This window comes from Musca autumnalis, unplaced genomic scaffold, assembly GCF_047663935.1.
Source record: "Musca autumnalis isolate F117 unplaced genomic scaffold, ASM4766393v1 scaffold_1, whole genome shotgun sequence".
NCBI lineage: Eukaryota > Metazoa > Arthropoda > Insecta > Diptera > Muscidae > Musca > Musca autumnalis.
In genome coordinates this window covers 120,620,433-120,641,280 of record NW_027411644.1, presented here as the reverse complement: position 1 = coordinate 120,641,280, position 20,848 = coordinate 120,620,433, and the positions used below count along the sequence as shown (strand labels likewise).

The following is a 20,848-nucleotide window of genomic DNA, read 5'->3' as shown; positions in this document are numbered from 1 at the left end:
ACTCTTTCGGGTACCTCCCCAAAGTGCACGTTAAGGACTCGTCTGAGATAATTTTTAAATTTTTGGCAACATGTTGTGTATGTGGCCCAAGTTACGACGGTACAATTTTTTCCGGTTCATGTTCATATTTCCTGAGAAATTTGCTCAAAAATTAAAAAAAAAAAAAACGCTATAGACGTCAGAAGTATTGTGGGTGTTCCTTTTTTAGGTCCGAGGCTGAGGGTATATATCTGTCGGCACAGCTGACTGATACTTTCTTACTTTTTTTTTAATTTCAAAGGAAAAACTATTAAAAAGTAGGAATCTTAGTGTTGGAAAATCTCGTTCATTGAGCGGGTCGGTATTTTTCATTTTCTTCCCCATATATTTTGTTCGTTGGTTCATTTTCGTTCAATATTAAATTTTAGTCTAGCATTTTCTTGGGAATATCGTTCATGCTTCTTCTTCTCATCATCAATAGTCGATATTCATTTTATTTTAAAGGTAAGAAAATAAATGATTCGCTTATCCACTTTCCAATCTCTAAAGAAAAAATTGTTTTTATTTGCAAATAATATATTCTTTTAAATTAATAAAATTTAAAAAAACACTCCAAGATATCGGTCTAAAATTTCAGGTTTTAATATATGAACGGATCTACGTAATAAAAAACGGGGAGACCTTTTTTGATAGTGGGAGTTTTTCCTTGGACAATGTAACTTTCTATGCGATAGAAAAACGTCAACACTTAAACCGTACCAATTTAAAAGAAAACTGTTTCGGTTTCACCTATTAAACATGTTCACATAAACATTTATTCTCCCCGTCTTTGCCATTATTATGATTGTCGATCGTTCGTTTTTTTTTTTTTTTGTTTTGTCCAAACTGACTTTATAATAGGCCTATGAATAATACAAGAAGAATAATATATAAACTGTAAACTAAGCGAATGAGGTAGCAAAACAAACAAGAAACCAAAATAGACTTGGGCTTAGTTATACATAGGTCTACCAGCAGACATAAGCACGAACGTACGCACACACCTCTATTAGGCGAAGAAAAAGTGCGTAGACCTTTTGAAAATTATTCATAACAGTTGGAGCTGGTTTTAATAAAATAAGAAACAACAACACAGCATTGGTATCGTTCGTCGTCTTCATCAAATCTTAGACGTATTGAGTTTTTTTAAATGTGTGATTGTGAATGTTTATCTGTCGGTTTAGGTAGCGGTCCGAACGAAGGAATACTGGAAACAACAAGATCAGCTAGCCACACTCACGCATTCACGTGAGCCATGTCTTCTTTATGACCGGCATGCGTAAAATGTGTAAACACAATGACTGACGGACTGCTTGGCCTGGTTGTGTTATGGATATGGCCATTTGTTTTGGTTTACCTACGTAGTACTATGCATGTGACACAGTGATGTGAAATAATTTAAGTGAATTTTAATTTAGGAAATGATTTTTTTAGCCGAAATGGGTTCAGAACCGGAATTAATCGCCTGAAGATGGATGGATATCCAATCGAACTGTTCAAGCCATGACCTATAGATCAGGTCCCGCAGCAAAAACATTACGATTTTAAATATATTATTGTGATTGAAACTAAAAAGGTTATATCAAGGAACATATCTTCAAGTCAAGGGGAGACTTCTCTCATATCAATTAGTGCAATCCTCTTCGATTCCAAATTCGATGACGACAATTTTTTATGGATGAAAATACATAAATAAATACACTGAGCAATCATCAGCTGATCCGCACAATTTGGCTAAATGGACAAGACGAAATATCTTTCTTAGCGATCTAATTGTTAGAACGGGTAATGCTGATGATCAAGAAAACAAATGCCTGAGAAACACCCACACATTTACCTATTGATCTTGACATGACCCTTGTAGCTTTGGATATTCCTATAAGGTCAACAGTTTTCGAACTTATATCTGAGATCGACATTCCTGCTAACATGAAACGATTGACCTGACGATGAACCTGACACAAAGCCAGAGTTTACATCAGCCTTTAGGCTAGAGAGGGTAGATACACTTTGATACGACCAAAAATGTGCCTCATCGAGATATTGGACGAAAAGCTAGCGGCCTTATTTAGAACTGTACAATTTTTTCAAAGTAAGTCAAAACTACCTGAGATAATGGCCCAAAAGCTCCAAAAACTTGCCGGCACATACTAAACTTTTTAAAACAATTTCTTCCAAACTTAGTTCAACGTCATTTAATATTTCGAATCTTTTATGAAGAAGTTTGGTTGCTAAAAATTTTTGGTATATGTCAATGATTGGGTATAGCCCCACATATCGGTACCTACAGATTTTAAAAATTTGGAGTTGATTTAGCCATGTCCGTCCGTCTGTCTGTCTGGCTGGAGCACACGATAACTCCCGAACGGATCAATTTGTCCAAACATAGTTTAAGTTCGAAGATGGGTTATATCGGCCCACTCCCCCACAAAAGTTCGAAAATGTTCGGAAAATTTGTGCGCACGATAACTCTTGAAGAGACTAACCGGTTTGCTCCACACTTTACACATCGTGAAATTTCTACCAGGCTTAAACGAGGTTTCAATATGGACTCAATCGATCCACTCCTTCGGGTACCTCCCACACAAAATGACGGAAAAGTTAAATTTAGGACAAGCTCTCGAGCCGCTTTGATTTTTGTTGTAACTACTTGTACTCGATGCCACCCATACGGCTTTACAAGCTTCATCAGGGGCAAGTCCATATTTCCTGAGAAAATAGCCTGAAAGGTGCCAACAAACCCTATGCCACCGTGTGTACTGGTTGGAGCGCCAGATAACTCTCGAACGGTTCTACCGATTCGGTCCAAAATTTGGCCTTCGTAATATTTTGTCCAAACATAGTTTAAGTTCGAAGATAAGCCATAGCGGCCCACTGCTTCAAGTACCTCCCCCACAAAAGTTAAAAAATGATCGGAAAAATGGTTCGCACAATAACTCTTGAAGGGATTGACCTATTTGGTCCATACTTTACACATCCTTACATATCTACCAGATATAGATCAGGTTCGAATATGGACTATATTTGTCTACTCCTTCGGGTACCTCCCACACAAAATTTCGGATAAGTTCACTTTAAAACCTGCTCTCGAATCACTTTGATTTTTGTAAGCAACTTGCTTTCACTGCCTCAATTACGACGGTAAAAGTTTTTGTCTGGGGCAAGTACATACTTCTTGAAAAAAACATCCCGAAAGGTGAAAAACCCCCTATGGCACGATATGTAGTGGCTGGTCCAAATTGGTCCAAAATTAGGCATTCGTCATATTTTGTCCAAACTAGTGTGTGCGTTATCTATTGGAAAGATATGACTCCCAAAATAAGATCCATTTCCATAATGGACTATGTCGGTCCATTACTTTAAGTACTTCCTCCGCAACACTTTTGAGCTTTACTCCTAATCCAAATCTTCGTCGGCAGGTTCAAACGTCCAAAAAGGGCTACGAAATTCTGAAAAGACCCCAGGTACATTCGATCTGTCTGTAGATGAAAGTTTCAATTCACATATGCATTTTTACTTGTTTTTATATATAAATTTATCTACAGGTGGTGTTGTAATACATTCCAAACTTCGTTCGATATGAAAATAGAAACTCTTTGATATAAGATAAGTCTAGAGTTGTGTGGTTCATGAATGAACTAGTTCAAAGGAACGAAGCCCATTCGTTTATATCGTTCATTTAGATTATCTCTTTCATTTATTTCCTCTCGTTCATGTTATATATAGTTCCTTCAGGTAATTTTACTTAATTTTTCTTACATTACAAAAATGAAAGATGCCAAAGAGTAGAAATTTAACGATCGCAACCGTTTATACTTCTCTGCAAATTTTCATTATGCGGCCTCGGTGTGAAGGAAATCCGGGACTCAATTGACTAGGGCATCCATTTTAAATGCCAATATTTTTTCTCATTTAAAATGGTTGGATATCCAAAAACATGTGTAAATTCAATATCCTTGAAGATATTTCCTTCCAAAAAACTAAATATCGTTTCTACGTCCTTTCAAGAACACTGTGATGTGAGAAAAACCAAAAAGCTGAAAAACTGAAAACAAAGACGATAAGGAAGCAGTTGTAACAAATGTGACATACGATGGTTGCGTTCGGTCGGTGTGTTAATTGTGGTAATTTATGTGGTAGGAAAGAAAATTCCGCCACTTTTCCTGTCATAATTCAAATCACTTCTGTATGTATGAGTCATCATCATCTTTAACGTCGTCGTCATATTGTAAATGTTGCGTACCCTTCTCGGCTGTTGCGTGACTGTATGCGTGAGTAATTATTTGATCATTTGTCAAAGTAATTGCGACAGATTGTTAGACAGAAAGGCTGGATAGCCGGTCGTCGGACCGGCTTGCTACCCAGCCTTTACCAAGGGTCAACAAGTTGTCAACTGGAAATTTGCGAGAAACCTTATGGAAATTACGTCGACGACGACGAAGTAATTTGCCTAGCCATCAATGAGTTTTGATTGCTAGGCAGTGATGAGCTAAGGCTAATAGTGTTTGTCCATTATAGAGTGTAATTTTTATGATGATTATTTTCTTCAACAAAAGTGTCATCAATTAGGGTTTTAGAAATGTAAAGACAAATTTTACTTAATAATTACGCAGCTTTAGGGCAAGATTAAGGGGAGTTTTGCAAAAAAAAAAAAACGAAAGCGGAGTTAATGTAAATTCATGAAATGTCAAAGACTAGTTCAAATATAATTATATCGCCACGTATAAAATCAGGCTAACCTTATTATTTGTACCTAATGTACTATATCTATAGATGGAATTCTACCTAATATTTACCCAAAACTTAGGTAAATACCTAGTAAATACCCGATAAATAAATTTTTTGGGTGTTTATTTGGGTATTTAAAAAAGTATTTTGAAAAGAACATTTTGTTTTGATGTCATATACAAAAAAAAAAAAATATTTAGCAAAAAATTAGGGATACGATAAAAAGTAGTCCAACATTGATGATTTCTGCATGGAGAACTTCAACCAACCGCTATAAGTGCTCTCATATGCCGGAAATGACGACGTTACTGTTTTTGGGGGTTTACCAAATAATGGACCAAAATAGGTCATATTTACACTTTTTTCATATGCAAATAACATTCTGTTATTTATATTGAAGCTAAAATTTGCTTAAATATCGTGTTTTCTCCTCTAATTTCGGCATTGTTTGCTGTATAGATTCTGCCAACATTTTGGGTAAATTTCTGGATATTTAGCCATTTTTACACAATTTACCCATTTTAATGGATATTTACCATATGAGTATTTGCCCATTTCCCATATTTAACTATATCCTCATTGTCATGATTAAAGCAAGGACTTTTGTCTACAAGCCAGAAAATCATTTACCGGGTAATACACACACTACACGCTACTATACACCAACTGTATAACAAAGCCAACCTTAATGAATAACATAGTTTGTATAAATTTAGTTCAATTCGTTGCAACTCCATTCAATGACGCAAACGACATATCAACAAATAATTCGCATTCACCCTGTGTCACTTGACAGATAAGTATTCAAACTCTTGCGGCGAGATTGCTACTCCAGCGAGCTAGTTATGTGGGGTCTTAATACTTGTGTCTAAATAAAAAGGATATTCTGGGACCGCCAACTGAAACTGAAGTGCACCGAGTTTTGAGAATTATTTTTGGAAGCTTATTTGGTATGGACGCTGAATGCCCGCTTTCGATTCCTATGTCAGAATCCATGTAAAACTCCTCTTTAAAAGATGTCGTAAGACTGGCCGTTCTGAATCGCCTATAAAAGTAAGTCCCATATCATTGAGATATTTGATATATTTGTGGGAACACGAAAACCCATTTAGTTGCGGCGGCTAATAAACAAACTAAAAATTTAGACGGCTGCAGAGCCAAAACAACTTTAGTTTGTAGTGGCAGCTGACGCTCCTCAGCTGCGATGGATGGAGGATGTTTTCCGAGGACCTCATTCACACAATAGTTGTTTATGGCATCTGAGACTGCATCTAAACCTAAACCTAAAACTGCTATTTAAACCTGCTTGATGATCAGGTGGTATTCTCTTGCAACTAGTGTTGGGCAAATCTAGTTCCAAGTAGTACTGACAACGATACAATGTTCGTTTTTCCTCGTTTTCACAGTTCTGATCTTCGGATTTGATATATAACTAGCTTTGAACTATGTAGTTTCGCTGCTACCCAACTCTACTTGTAACGTTGGACCTCTTTTTTCTAGATCATGAACATCCCTACTGACATGCCTGGGTAGCATCTATAGAAGGCCTACGAAGAAGACTTCCATAGAATAGATGCATTCCGTAGGAGACTTCTGTAGAATAGAAAGCCTCCCAAAGCTTCTTTTATAAAGTAGAAGAACTCCGCATGGGACTTCTATGGAATAGTGGGACTTCTATGGAAGAGTGGGTCTCCGTAGGAGACTTCTATAGAATAGTGGGTCTCCGTAGGAGACTTCTATAGAGTAGTGGGTCTCCGTATGGGACTTCTATGGAAGAGTGGGTCTCCGTAGGAGAATAGAAGGAAAGAATAGAATAGAAGGTCTCCGTGGGAAATTTTTATAGAATAAAAGGTCTCCGTAGGAGATTTCTATAGAATAGAAGGTCTCCGTAGGAGATTTCTATAGAATAGAAGGTCTCCGTAGGAGATTTCTATAGAATAGAAGGTCTCCGTAGGAGATTTCTATAGAATAGAAGGTCTCCGTAGGAGATTTCTATAGAATAGAAGGTCTCCGTAGGAGATTTCTATAGAAATGAAGGTCTCCGTAAAAGATTTCTATAGAATAGAAGGTCTCCGTAGGAGATTTCTATAGAATAGAAGGTCCCCGTAGGAGATTTCTATAGAATGGAAGGTCCCCGTAGGAGATTTCTATAGAATAGAAGGTCTCCGTAGGAGATTTCTATAGAATAGAAGGTCTCCGTAGGAGATTTCTATAGAATAGAAGGTCTCCGTAGGAGATTTCTATAGAATAGAAGGTCTCCGTAGGAGATTTCTATAGAAAAGAAGGTCTCCGTAGGAGACTTCTATAGAATAGAAGGTCTCCGTAGCAAGTAACCGAGCAAGTACCGCAACGAAAACATACCATGTGTTGTGTGTTCGTGTAGATGGTCAACTTAAGGCATTTGGTGGTACTGTTGCAGTTTTCGGGACGGCACATCTTTGTATTTGTAAGGTTTAGTGGGTCCTTACGATTGTACTTACCTCAGCTAACGACAAAATCACGCTACAAGTTGATTTTGAGGATCGCTTAGAACATTTTTACAAATTTTTACATTTTTACGGGACGGCACATCTTTGTATTTGTAAGGTTTAGTGGGTCCTTACGATTGTACTTACCTCAGCTAACGACAAAATCACGCTACAAGTTGATTTTGAGGATCGCTTAGAACATTTTTACAAATTATTCTTTGCGGTCCTGTTTACAGCGATATAATACTTTTCGTGGGCAAGTCCATGCTTCTTGCGGTGGCTAACTAAAATTATTGTTTGTTTATTAGGTTGGTAAGTGCAAAAATTAGGCAGACTGTGTGGTAGGTATTACAATTACAGACTGAGAATATTTATGTCGGCAGTGCTGACTGATATGAACGATTTCATTAAAATGTTGTTTCACAAAAATTTTGTTTCCAAAAAAATTTATGGACTGAGAAAGAACACCAAGAAAAAATAAAATCGATATCAATATTCTGAAAAATTATAATTTTTTTCTTCAGATTTTTTTAAAGTCGTTATTTCTTAAAAAAAGTTTTTCTTCTGGATCAAGTCACAAATATTTTGACCTATGTTTTGCAGCCCAACATTATAGAAAAATGAAGTTGAGACCAGTTTAATCCAATTCTGAATCAATGTGGAGGTACCCTCTGTATTCCCTAAATATTGGAAGGGCATTTTGTCAGCAGATGAAAGGACTGAAGTGGGCAGAAAAATTCTTCACCAAAATTTTGTACCCAGGTCCACATTTTGTAAGAGCCGCTATAAAATGGTACCGTCCGTTTTCAGGTATTTTGAAGTTTTTATCTACATTAAGATTCCGTGTGGTCCATGGTCACCACTCATTGTGGACATTTGGTACTTTCGTAACAGAACTAATTATTTCATTTTAGTTCAGAATATTTCATGGTGGAAGGTATAAAAAATTCGACCCGACCGAACTTAACTTTTTTTTACATCTTAACGTTTCAGTCCATGAATTTCTCTCACCTCATTTACGGTTAACCCTTTTGACTGGTTATTGTTGTTGAAATTCAAGGCAAAGTTTTGAATAAATTAGACAGAAGCAAGTTGAATGTAATCATTCTATCGTCATCAGACAAAATTAAAAAAAGAAAAAAACAAATGTTCGTCTTGGACTCATTACAACCACAAACCAACCTCAAACAAGCATACAATACCACTCACACAGAACATGGATTTTGGCTGCAACTAACTGTTGATATCGGCTATGAATCTTTTTTTGGTGGTTTTAAAGCCGGTTTCCATGCACTTGCATGTGCAGTAACATATGTACATAGGTAGGTATCTAGGTCTATGGACGATAGTACATTCTACATACATAAGACGGCCCACACTTACATACCAACAACTTAAAGGTTTAAACTTAGTCTCATCGTTGTGCTTATACCGATTTTAATTTAGAATGCTGTTGCCAATAGCACTTGTGTTCGCCCAAAACCCCCCCTCCAAAAATGAATGTTGTTGTTATATTAGGCGGCTTTTTAGATACTTGACTTAAAAAAACACACAAAGCCATGAACTACAATTACAACAATAACAACATTACAAGATTAAAGTCCAAAACGTAAAGTTGCATATAAATATATACATACATAAGTATGTATATAGTTTGTAATTCGGAAAAACGCATCGCGCATTGCATTCATTTTGTTTAGTGACAGCACAATGTCATAAACATGATCTTTGCTCGACGATAGTCGAGGAGAACGTGCAGTGCCTGCATTATCACAGATAAAGTCACACACACTTTAGATTGCCGCACGAAAAGTAAACGGCTGCAGAAAAGGCCTTTAATTTGTTACACCAACACCATCGCAAAGACCGCTGTCATTGACTGGCTGGTTGGCTGAGTGTGAAAAACCAAAAATCTTCAAAGGAAAATTGCCTGCTTCTCCTTTGGTCAGATGCACTAAACTACTACTTGTAAACGTATGTACGTTGATGTGTGTTCGCTTTTTTGTGATGATCTTGGATCTCGCCTGTGTGGCACATTATAAAAGTGGACAGTTCAGTGACAGTACGTGACATTAAAATGACATCCTAAATTGAGATCACATAACTGTCACTGTGACATGATGGGGACAAAGTCTAAACAGAGTAAGCAAAAAACAAAGCTATGAATGTATGTACATATGTGTTAAAACACAACATAAATAACTACGAAATGCAGATGATAAACCTTGGGAAAACTTTACGAGAACGCAATTAATAAATTAAGCAGTTTATTATGTCTCTCCGTTGTTGGATCAAGTTCAGTAAAAAAGACGAAATTTTTAATGGAAAATAAAAAAATATATTTTAATGGACAAGTTTTCAGATAACTTTTCTTGACAATGATGTAAAGAAATTTTGTATACCTTAATTCATCAAATCGGGAGCGTCGGCAGGAGGCGTCCCACAGTGTTGCCGCAGTGGACAAAAATCGAAAAATGTGATGTTAACTTACATATGTATATGTTTACGTTTCTTTCTTACAGTAAACACATCAGATACGATGAATCTAAGAAAATTTGGCCATCCATAATGATGTTATAGCTCTTTAAATATGAAAAATATTTCCCAGGATATCTAAAACGATAATCATATGAAAATTAGACGACCACTAAAATAATTATTTGTGAACATTTTGTTGATAATATTAACAGTTTTGGATGGGGACTTTATGGGTGGGCTATAAGTATAAAATTTTAGTTGACATCAACTGGACGAGGGCAGAGTACCGTTTTCAAGAATTGAAAATTTGAATTTGATAAAAAATATAAATGCTTAATATTTCGTGGAGTATATCTTGGCTCTTGATTTTCGTTAATTGTACATCTCTTCCGAAGCGAAATGTGTAAAAACATTCTGCCCATCCCTGCAACCTTCTGAGATATATCGGTTCAGATTTTGATATAGCCCCCATATGAGAAAATATCACATGTTAATTCGATTAATATTGAACGAGTTATAGCAAAATCGGGGAAAGATATATATGGGGCTATATCTAAATCTGAACCGATATGGACCAAAGTTTAAATTTTTCATTCCTATGCCATCATAAGTACTTGTGCAAAAATTCATCAACCTAGGTCAACTCCTTCTATTTTTTTCCACTTTTGTATGGAAGCGGCAACACTGTGCGTCCTAGGAACAGAGATGCGACTTCCACAGTTACTCTAGGAAGACCAACCTAGGCAGCCAGAACGCAACTCTTGTAGGGGATAAAATATCGGAGATAGCCGATAGACCCACCCTTCCAAGGCAGAAGGAGGTTGAGGAGGAAGATGGAACGCACTAGTTAAACGTAGTAAGGCATTACTGCAACAAATTTGTTGGTAGGACCTCAAGCGTTGCTTCTGAAGTGGAATTCCGGGAGTTTGGAGAAGCGTTTCGAAAGAAAAACTTAAAATCGAAAGGATTTCGACCTTTGGTCCAGATGTAGCCACAAGCGCTGACTACACCGTTTCCAGATAAGAACAAAAATCCGTTGCTCGAGTCCGTTGCGGACAACAGTCGTGTCTCAATTAGTGTGACTGCTTCATTTGCGACTGTCACTAAAGCTGCTATAGAAAAAAGAGCGGGAAAAGTTCAGGAGCTCTGAACTTGCAGATAACTGGTAGACAAATCACTGCAAGGACGGTGGCTCCTTAAAAGTCTAGCCCTTCTGGGAAAAGTGAAGTTGAAAGAGGAGAGGAAATAGTGCTGCGAGGAACCAAGTAGATGAACCTTTAAGCAGACTAGTGGCTCGAAGACGAACACTTCATAGCTGAGGTGCGTGATGAGGGTACAACCTTCTGAGGATCCACAGCCAGGTGCTAAGAGGGTGGTGATCCATCATGGCCGTAATTTCTACGCGTAGTTATCTATGAGTTCATAGATATCCCCCGTGTAAGCAAAATTTCATAATTTCAATCCATAGGTAACGTTACCGGGTCAAAAACGGCCGTGTTATTTACACCAAGGATTTTGCCTGGTTGATCGTTGCCAAAGTGTTAAAAATTGTAAAACACTTATATGTGGCAATGTTTTTACGAAATCATGAATGAAAATCACCAATGTTACCACATGTTTTCAAAATTTAAATGGCAAGTAGAAATTACCAGACGCGTCGGTAAAGATAACTAATAGGTAGCTACCTACCCGGTTACCTAAGGCTAGAAATTACGGGCATCAGTTGGACAATCACTTGACTTCATATGCGAAAGCGACTTAATGCAGTGAGGAGAGAGGGTGGGAGCAACGGGCAAAAACACTCAAACGTCTGTTGAGAAGGCACATGAAACCTTCGCGGATGATCGCCTCAGATGACCTTCGGGTGGCATTCATCGATAAGTTTGATCCTAAAGGCAGAATGAGTGAGAATCATTGGCTGTTGGTGGAAGGTCGTCTGAGAAATGTTATAAATTCTGACGATGTGGACTACAGGGCAGCGATCTACAAGGGCGTTACGGTTATACGGTTGAGAAGGCACATGAAACCTTCGCGGATGATCGCCTCAGATGACCTTCGGGTGGCATTCATCGATAAGTTTGATCCTAAAGGCGGAATGAATGAGGATCATTGGCTGTTGGTGGAAGGTCGTCTGAGAAATGTTATAAATTCGGCTTCTGCAGGGCAGCGATCTACAAGGGCGTTACGGTTATAAATTGTCAGAATGGGGAATTGCAGAGAACGTAGACTGTAGGGACTCTGTGTGGTGCAAAAATAAGGTTTCTAAGCTAATCAATTTTCGTCCATTGCATTTCGTCCCCATTGCAACGGGGTTATGTAAGAATTAATTTTAGTTAATAATCTGCAAATGTGCATTAAAGAAAATGCGGCCACTTTCTCCTGCTCTCTTACAAATATGGATATAACAGACTGAAGGGTATCGGAGGAGGTTTCCTTATCGGATCTTTTCGTACAGATGTAAAAGGTAACCGCCTCATATAAACCCTAGAAGGACTAACTGGGAAAGTTTAAAATCTTTATCTTTTTCACTGCTGACTGTAATTCCAGATTTGTAAAAAAACGAGGGAAGTTAATAAACTAGTGAATGACCTCACTAGCGTTCTTCTGGGTTGCTATGAGAAGTTTTGCCTTTATTCAGGTAGGAAAATTCATCCAGTTTGGTGGTATTTTTAACAAGCTAACATCAGGAAGGTTAGCAGAAGGGCATAGATGACGAAACATAATACTTAATATACATAAGATCAATAAGTATAAGAGTTGATCAAGAAAGCTAAAAGGAATAGTAGTCTTTAGTGCGGCAGTGGAGGGAGTTAACGCAGCGGCTTTATTTCGCAAGGTGACCTCATAGATCAAAGTTGGTACTACGAGTATTCATCAGGAAAAAATATTGATGGAAAAGATTAGCGGGTTGCACCGATGTAGCCTGAAGGGCGGCCTGGGGCAGGGATAGATGATGAAAAGCAATAATAGATTTTTCGACTTTTCGATTTTGGTCTAAAACTAAAAATGTGGTCTTTCAGTAGTCCTAAAACTCGACTATCGACCTTTTGATAACCGCAGAAAAGTTATTCAAGTTTTCTTTTGAACATTTGTACAGATGATTTTGTAGCTATTATAAATCTAAGACTGTTCAAAATGACAGATTTTGGTCCGGGTTCTCAGTATTCTTACCTGCAAGTATTCTTCCTCAACAAGTCCGACTTTGAGAAAGCCTTCACAATCTGACAGGGCGGAGCTGGATATAAGGTTTCGAAGTCAATCTGGCCGGTAATCTCAGGACGTAGAACAGAATCCCTACTATAATAATTGTTCCACAAACATCCCAGAAGGGACAAGGGAGACTTCTCTCATATCAATAAGTGCTCCCTGATTCATATTAGCTCAGTGATATGGGACCTACAGTTTATCGCTGAGTCCGAACGGCGTGTCCTAAGACACCACTTGTAGAGAAGTTTTACATGGATAATATACTCAGAAAATGTCGCTATAATTTCTGAGGGGTATTTTGCCACTGTTGAAAATTTGATGTTGCCTGACCGGGGAATCGAACCCACAACCTTCAGCGTGCAAGGCGGGTGTGCATGTGCGAAAGACAGAGGCTATTTCGTGACTCGGAGAATGCATCTCTCTCTCTCCGACTTCTCTTGTATAGAACCAGCGGCTCTGAAAAGGTACTGCAGGAGTCTTAAATGTTTGTGGGATGGGTCTTCTTAGATCAGCGTCGCCTAAGAGAATTTCATCAAACTAAAGCAAATGTTTATGTATAGGCCAAAAAACAACACCCAAATGATGTTTATCGTTAGTATTTGTTTACGTACACTGTGAATGAGAGAGAAAAGGAAATGCAAAACAACTCAGTGGGCGCCCGCAGTATACAGATTCTTCTCCACCTAGTTCGATCAATCTCTTCCCCAGACACCCCTTCTCAATGACGTTTTTCTTTTCCTCTCCCTTTTATGTTTAAAAAAATGGAGCGCTGGTTTTAAGTTTATTAAGCACTAAAACACTTCAAATCATGCTTGATCTTGCACAGAATCTGCACTGATATTTTTTGTGTAATAATGTTTTTCTCGAAACTTGATTTTTTCCGATGTGTCACTCTTTGAGTAAATGAGCTACATATATAGGTATAAAGGAATAAAATCTTACTATTCATTAGTTTTGAAAATGTAACCTGTCGTTCTGCTAAAAATAATTACATACATATTTTGTACTGTTTATTTTATTGTCTTAAAAGTGAATTTAATTTAAACAAATGTTTTGAAGTTAACTCAAAAGAAAATTAACAAATAAATTGTCTTGAAGTTAAGCGAATTCAACTGTGACAAAGCAAGACAATTTTATGTTGGGGTTAAGAGGCAAAAAGTAATTGACCAAGATGCATTTGGGTCAGCCAAAGTAACATTATCATGGTGGTGGTAATGGTAATTGCGTCGAACTGCTAAACAAACAGACTTTATATTAAGCTGCTTGTTGCTGTATTTTTTGTTTATTGCTATCTACTTGAAAACCTTTCAAAACAACAAAAAGGAATTGTAAAACTGCCAAAAGAAAAAAAACAAGCTAAACACCATTAACACCACTATTAAAACAGACAGGCAGGCAACGAGAGCCAGCATTACAGTATCGTTCCATTATTTCTCATAATGAGTATGACGCGTACTGGCTTTCTTTTGATACATAACTTTCAAAGCAAAGTTAAGACACTTTTATGGGATTAAATTGAAAATTATTAATTGGAGGTTAATTGTGTTGTTAATTTATTTTCATGGCATATTTCTTTGTCCGATATTTGAATGATTGTAGATCAGATATTGGCTTTTACATTTTTAAGCTATGCAGAGAGAAAGGTTAACTCACTTAAGGTAATTAATTCAAACTTTAATGAACATTGTAAAAGCAATTGAAGTCGACAAAAAAGAATGCATATGTATGTATATACTCTGTTCCATAACTTACAAGAATATACAACTTTTTAAATTTTTTTACAAATTTATATTGTAAAAAATTGTCAAAAATTAAAAAAAAAATATTATATAAAATTAGTTTACATTTAAATTTTTCATTTTTCCTTAATTTTTTGCAAAATGTCAAAATATTGAAAGCAACGTCATTTAATTTTGTTTTTTTTTTTTTTTAATTTTATAGCTTTCAAACAAGTAAATATGCTTGTATGTTTTGTGCCCTGAACTGTCAGTCATACATACAACTGCAGGAAGGTAAACAGGTGGACGGACAGACAGACGTGGCAAACCTTGGACATTTATCACAAAAACACAAATTAATTTCACTCAAGCAGAAATGTTGATGTGGCAGTTGTTTTCCTTTCTCTGACAACAACGAATTAGTGTCAAAAATGTTATTTCATCATCAAAAAATGACAGACAGACAGCAAACTGGCCAATACTCAACATACGAATGGACCAAATGTGCTCTGGCCCCACTGTCATTCCGTCCAACCGAGAATTGTGTCACGTTTGAATGAGATGCAGCGAACACGCAATGCGTCGGTGGTAAACAATGCGTAACGCCTAATTTGTCTAAATGATTTAATAGTATTTTGATTTGAATATTTTTTTGAGAAATTCTAAAAAATCTACTAAAAAATATTTGCCTCTAAAAAAGCATTGTACACACCTTAATAATAAAGATTTTGCTAAAGTAAGTCAAGGCTTTTTCTTTAGCAAATGAAAATTATGTGATTTTTTTTAATATTCCGCAAGGTATAGAATAAAAACATAATGCATTATTATTTTTTTAATTTACTTAAAGTATTTTGCGTATTTTTTGTTTTTTTTTTTTCACAATTAGAACATACAATGAGACGTTTTTCTTTGGCAACCTAACACAACTCCGACGAAAGTGTTTTCGAAACAAACCAAACCTTTTTCCACTGCTATGTTTCGTTGAATTTCGACGAATGCACATAACAAAATGTCGTTGGTTGCTTGTCACAGCCACCAGCCAGTGTTTCTCAAATCGAACACTGGTGGCGTCGTTTTTTTTAATTGGGATAGCTAATACAATTTTGTTTTTTTTTTTTTCAAAATAGTCCATATCTAATATCCCTATCCAATACAACCATTTGAGATACTAAATCCTTTCGGAATGTCTCTCATTTGGTTCATTCTATGTCTCCAACAAATCATAATCGTATGATTGTGAAATAAAGTTATATAATTTTGTGTAAGCTCTTTACGCTTTAACCACAAAAAAGTTCACTAAAAAAACTAATGCATATGAACATTCATATGTATGTACAATAGGGTTTTGACTTTTTGACCTATTTTTTCAAGAATTATTTCCTGTAGCAAGAATGAATGAACCATTTTAGTATTAAAAACGGTCACTTCGATTTTCTTTTTTTAATGAAATGAAAAAAAAAATCAATAATTATTTCCTCTTCCAAGAATGAATGACCATTTGCCTATTATCGACTATAATAACTTCCATTCCATTTATGGGGTTATCCCCACTTGTCAATTTAAAAAATCTTGGCTTATTTTGAAGTACAGGTAGTATGGAGTGGGCCGCAAAAAATTTTAAGTCGATTGGAGTAAAATTGGCTGAGATATGACCTTTTAAAGTGGAGAGCCCGTAGTGGTTTGTGTGTTTATCCAATCACCTTATAATTAAAATTTTATCTAAAATTAGTTGAAAACTCATAAAAAATATTTTACAGGGATACGAGGTTGTAAAAAGTCAAAACCCTAATGTACATTCAGTTGTGAGTATGCATGTCCTCTTTTTTTCGAACCAGCCCGAAAATAAAAAAGTCCACTATAATATTTACACACAAAGAAATCAATTGAGCGGGAAATTAGCATCTATAAAAATTAGTTTTTATGAAAGGCTATCAAAAACCACTTGAAGCCAAAAAGGCGTTGGTGTTTATAACCTAAAAAATTTAAATCAGTTATCGTACAGATCTAGTTATTAAAAAATATGATACAGGCCAATAGTCTATACACACAAACATTCTGAACACTAGCATGAAGGCTGATTGCATTTCTTGTAGACAAAAAAAAAATCGGACCGACAGACGGACAACTAATCCGTTTGTTTGGTTGTTGGTCTGCACATGTCTACTGAGGCGGTGGTATTGACTGTAATAGAGTACCCCGGCAGGAGCATGTTAAAGTGACAGAAAATGACTCCTACCTCTTGATATCTAAGATGGCATTTGATAATCTACAACGACGACGACGGGTTGTTTGTTTTGTACTAAACAGGAGAATAATTTATGTCCAAGAGTGGGAACGACGAAATCATAAGAAAAAGGAAATGCAGGCAAGCAGGCCCGGCAATAGAGCTGGCAAACCATCGATATTCCCAACATTAGATATTTTCGATATAATGTTTTTAAATATCGATTGCTATCGATATTATCGTTAAGCTGTCATCACCATTAATTTGGAAATGAAAATGGCGGAAATGTCAATGATTTTCTTGAAATTTTGCACAAGTAGTTCACAGAAATCTGAGGCAGAATAAACAATTGCTTTTATTTTATAAAAAATATAAAAAAATACATTTTACTTTATAGAAAAATGTGTACGTGTGACTACGGGCTTACTTACTCACACACACATAACCGAAAAGTAGCGAAATTTCTATTTATTGCAATGAATTTCAGGTTAGGGGTTGTTATTCCGATAACATCGATAGGTAAAACTATCTATCGACATTGAATTTTTAAATAACAATCGATATTATCGATAGTGCCATCGATTTTTTGCCAGCTCTACCCGGCAATTGCAATGACCAACAACAAATCGTGTTGTTGTTGCTGTTTGTTTGCATTGTGTTCACAGAGGAAAAACAAATCATTGCCACTTTGGTTTTAGACAGTTCGATGATGTTTCGACATAGTTAAAAGCTAGCTGGCCATAAGGCGAGTATATCTAAATAAATAAAACGAAAACGGGTTGAGGATAATTTAATTGAATTTCAAAAAAATTAAATCAAGATTGAGCGGATGTGTTGTTTGACCAAAAAAATTGAAATGTGGGTATTGTAATACAATTTTATTTCGTTTAGAGTTTAAGGAAAATGTGAGTAACCATCAGTTATGATGAGACAAACTCCTCGAAACGTTTGATAAACAAGAGGCACCGTTGCGTTAAAGTCTATGTGACATTGATGTAATTGTAGTTAGGATTTAAAAATATCCAAATTGGGTTTGCTATTTTAAACTGTGTGCTGGCATTGTCAATTTTTGCAAGGAGATTTTCTATGCTGAGTTTTAAATTCCAACCGATTTCGTTTTAAAATCTGGCTAATATATACTAATATGCACGAATGGTTGAACTTTGGTCTAATAATGACTGAAATTACGTTTATTCCATTTAAACATTGAACGGGTAAAAAATCGTCAAGTTCGGCCGGGTCGAACTTTTTATACCCTCCACCATAACATATTTTTAACTACAATGGAATAATTAGTTTCATTTCCTGTCCACAATTTTAGGTGCAACAATTTTTCGACCACCGATACTCCAAATGCCCAAATTATCAAATCTGAACTATATGTTCAACCAGATGGTACCTTTATATGGGGGTTATATCAAAGTGTGGACCTATCTTGACAATTGTGGTGGAAAAGTTTTGTAACTGCAGGCAATTTCAAATGTCAAATTACGGGTAGTTCCGTCAGTAGCTAAAACCCTCAAAATACCGAAAATCGGTACATAGAGGCTATATCAAAACATGGACTTATGTTGAAAATTTTTAGTGAAGAAGTTTCGTGAACACTAAGAACATCAAATGCCAAATTACAGGTAGTTTCTTTAAAAATTTTAGCTAAAATCCTCAAAATGTCTAAAATCGGTCTGTTTGTCTGGTTTGGTCCAAACTTCTTTCTCGTAATATTTTATCCACACATAGAATAGGTTCGAATGTGGACTATATTGATCCACTCCTTCGGGTACATCCCACACACACGGGTACATCCCACACAAATGTTACGCACAAGTGCAATTTAAAGACATGTCTCGGGGCGCTTTGAAATTTTTTGCAGCATGACAACCAGATGCAGGCCCAGCCCCTATAACAACCATAAAATTCGTTTGGGCCAAGTCCAATGGCCAAAAAGCCCTATAAAAGCTGTCAGCTCTACCTGAAATTATTGATGAACACGATAATCCACTTGGCCGAAACTTTTGAAATTTTTAAAGATGGTAGTCCCTATGGCAAGTCAATGCAGATCCTAAAGGGGCCAACTAATGGCTAGATGGCACTATAATTATCGAAAGGAATAAATCTGAAATTAGCTACAGTTCCAATATGAACTATGTTGATGCATTACTTGATGTACCTTTTCTGCAAAATCATGGCACTTTACCAGTTTAAGGTAATTTCTTGGATGGTATGCCTGAGGGCTCATCTCTGTCGGCAAAGCTGATTGTTACTTTTTTAGTTGTTTTTTATAATATGATATAGAAAGTGGAGCTTTTAAACAGAAGTGACACGTGATTGAACGAACCATTGGCCCAAAAGAAACAAATTCACACAAAAGGAATCTACAAGGAATAAAGCAACAATGAATATGGAGAAAGGGGCGATATTAAGGAACATGTTCATTTTTGATAAAGTTATATAGGAAAGGTCGATCTATTCAGTAATCGATATTGCCCAACTCTAGAAATGTGGCTTCTGCAGGTGGCTAGGCGCATGTGCGTTGAATACATCCCTCAAAATAAGAAAATCTACTACTGGCACCCACACACACGAACACGCAAATGGCCAAACAATAATTTTTTCACTCGATTTTACTCTTAGACTAAATTCCTAATAAAAAAATCGGAGCTCTGGTGATGAGAAAAATATTGAAGAAAATTCCATGAATTACAAATTATGAAACAAATAGTTGAATTTTTTTGAGTGTATAAATTCGTTAGATTCGTGATTGTTTCAATTTTTTCTGTTAACATTTACAACTTAATAGAATTGTGGTAAAATCACGATTCGCAATTTTAACTTTGTTGTTTCTATGTATATGTACGTATTTGATTTTTGACAATTATGCTTCTAACAACTGGCTCGGTTCTTTGCAATTCAAGGTTTCGTTGCAAAACGTGTGGCATTCATTGTTTATGATTTTGCATACGAGTATATGTTGCAGAAGAGAGAAAAATAAAAATAAAGACAAAAAGACTTACAACAAGCGGAGCCAAAATCAGTGACATAAAAAAGAACAATATTATATAATAATATTCTTAAATAATAGAGGAACGATTCAAACTCTAAACTGAATTTTGTTCCAATGCAAATAAATCGCGATAAGATTTGGGGCGACATTTAGCGAATGTTGGTTGGTTCCAATGATTGCGGTGTGGTTGATCGGCGCGGCTTATTTTTAAGCCAATGCCAAAACATGGCATGGCACACCCGTCACCATAAACAAAACAACAAACAACAGCAACAACATAATATCCATAATTTAAGTCTTGGCCAAATCAAATCAAACAAACGATATTTGTAAATTTCTAGTTTTGACTCCTAAAACAAACTCCTACAAGAAAACGAAAAAAAAAAACAAAAACTAAAGACCAAAAGGAATAGAGTGACAACAACAAACACAATAATAATAGCGAACAACTTGAAATTCAAAATTAAACTAAATTTTAATTTTATGTGGCAGTTTAAGCGAGGACATTGGTCGGACGACGTTGCCGTTTGGCCATTAGCTGCCGGTCTGCCTTCGAGACGAGGGTGTTGTCGCTCTGATGGTGCCAATTTATGAAAAATATTCAATTGCGGTTTAATTCATACACGGCCAAGGTGGCGACGAGGTACGGTGTGGTGTGGCACTGATGCCAGGCAACAAACATTTAAACCAAGCAACCAACCAATAACAACAATACCAAAAATAACGCTTTTGTTCAATTTGGCAATTGTCGTAACTGAATTTATTATATTTTTAAAAATATTTAACATTATTATGCATCTGTCTGTCTGCCCCGCTATTTATGTGTGTATTTTGGTGTGTGGCAGGCTTGACACAACCCACCAAAAATGACAACGAATATTTTTCACACATTCATTCATGTATGTATGAATATGTGTATCACAATATGAATATAAGTAATTATTTAACTGTGAACATTTAAATACCACACCAAAATGTGTAGCAAAATTGGGTTACCAATGAGAGA

At 36.2% G+C, this 20,848-nt stretch overlaps 1 protein-coding gene across 2 annotated transcripts in view; it reads right to left on the bottom strand.

The window, feature by feature from the left end:
* The window catches only part of Glut4EF (Glucose transporter 4 enhancer factor), a 564,138-nt gene that overhangs the window by 274,783 nt on the left and 268,507 nt on the right, over window positions 1-20,848 (bottom strand). The gene's annotated exons all lie outside the window — the stretch shown is intronic.